Here is a 1,020-nt window from a genome sequence, read left to right as displayed (position 1 = left end):
ATAAGCCAAAAACCCCTCAAAAAAAAAAAAAAAAAAAAAGACCCTTTCTCCCTCTAGATGAAAATCTGACCTTTGGTGAGACTTTCTGGACTTTCTGGCACTGTTTTCCTTGTCAAACTGATAAGGTAAGAACTTCAATTATGAATTATGATTTTAGACAAAACAAGGCCTTCATTGCAAAGATCACCCTGACTGGAGAGAACTAGAAGTGAACTATAAATGTAAACAGAGACCCGGACATTGAGTGTTGTGACTCTCCACATGTGCCTGTCCCTTAACTCAACCCTGGAAGAAATATCTATGAAATTATGAGACATTTGCTCATTTAGGGAATGAAGCTTTTAATTTAGAGCAGCTGTGGCCATTATCCTAAAGTGGATTGCTTCTCCTTGCACCTGAGCTGGATGGCCTACAGCAAAGATTCTGCAAAGGAGGAAGGCCTGCCACTACCCTGTGGTAAGCTGGGTCCCTGAGCATTGTCCATCTGAGTGGACTGAGGTAGTCTTGTATGTTTGACTCTATACTGGACCCCAACAAGATCAGGGGACATTTGAGAAAAACGTTGCTTTTTTTTAAGGTTTATTTATTTATTATCATTATTTTTCAATTTGATTTAACTGAAGAGAAACGGAGAGTTAGAGAGAGCAAGCTACCAAGTCCAGAGCCCGAACTATGGTTGGCCATGTGGGAGTCCAGCACCTTTAACCACCACACCACCTGCCGCCCCCATGAGAAAAATATTCCTAACATACAACCAAAAGGATCTGGTGACAAAATGCATACTGAAGCCATAAAGAAAGGAAGAATCTGGGATGATTTCCAGAATTCTGATGCATTTAGAATACATATACACACACTTATATGTCTTTTAGTGAATACCTGTGTAATTTATATTTACATTTTAATAAATAGCTTAATTATATAAGAAAGTGTGCTGATTCACATCCTTTCAGAAGCAAAGGGTGAAATTAAATTAGATGTACAACAGATTTTAGATGGAAGAGAGCCAGAAGAGGTGCA

This window comes from Tupaia chinensis, unplaced genomic scaffold (assembly GCF_000334495.1).
Source record: "Tupaia chinensis unplaced genomic scaffold, TupChi_1.0 Scaffold000140_1, whole genome shotgun sequence".
NCBI classification, from domain to species: Eukaryota; Metazoa; Chordata; class Mammalia; order Scandentia; family Tupaiidae; genus Tupaia; species Tupaia belangeri.
This window is presented reverse-complemented; position numbering follows the sequence as displayed.